This window comes from Lepisma saccharinum, chromosome 2 (assembly GCF_977018435.1).
Source record: "Lepisma saccharinum chromosome 2, izLepSacc3.1, whole genome shotgun sequence".
In the NCBI taxonomy this organism is placed as follows: domain Eukaryota; kingdom Metazoa; phylum Arthropoda; class Insecta; order Zygentoma; family Lepismatidae; genus Lepisma; species Lepisma saccharinum.
In genome coordinates, this window is record NC_139230.1 from 149,296,987 (window position 1) to 149,297,523 (window position 537).

The window sequence follows — 537 nt, forward strand, 5'->3', positions numbered from 1 at the left end:
GCCGCCAGTTGGAAACCCCTGGTCTAAAGGCATTCTGTTATAAATATGAGATACCAGAAAGCACTCGTCAAAAAAGAACGCCGTTTTCAAACGAAATCAACTTTTAGGTAAAATAATGCTTGTTTTGACCTAGCCTTGCATTGGGGATAAACAAACAACATTTTGAAATACAAGAAGAATGGTCGTCGAGCATATAATTATTTTTCCCTTTCGACCTTCGTTATGGATTGAGCCTAATGTCGCTGTTTGTTCACCTCCCGCTCCTCTTGCTTTCAACGTTACTCTATTTCTTTCCTGACGTATTTTCTTGTTAGAAATTGACACAAGTGTTTTGAAACACCACAGCGTCCAATATTTTTGATCCGCAAACGGATTGCAACTTAACGTGAGCAGCCTGGTCTGAAGGCATCCTGTCCAAGAGCGAGGTGTTATAAAGATGAGGTATCAGAAAGCACTCGTCAGCAGTCCTCGGTAGTATAGTGGTCAGTATCCCCGCCTGTCACGCGGGAGACCGGGGTTCGATTCCCCGCCGGGGAG

General features: G+C 44.3%; 1 non-coding gene across 1 annotated transcript; it reads left to right on the forward strand.

Annotated features, from left to right (window-relative positions):
* The first annotated feature begins 465 nt into the window (after positions 1-465).
* TRNAD-GUC (transfer RNA aspartic acid (anticodon GUC)) lies at positions 466-537 on the forward strand. Its single transcript has one exon. It is a non-coding gene; the product is annotated as a tRNA-Asp (tRNA).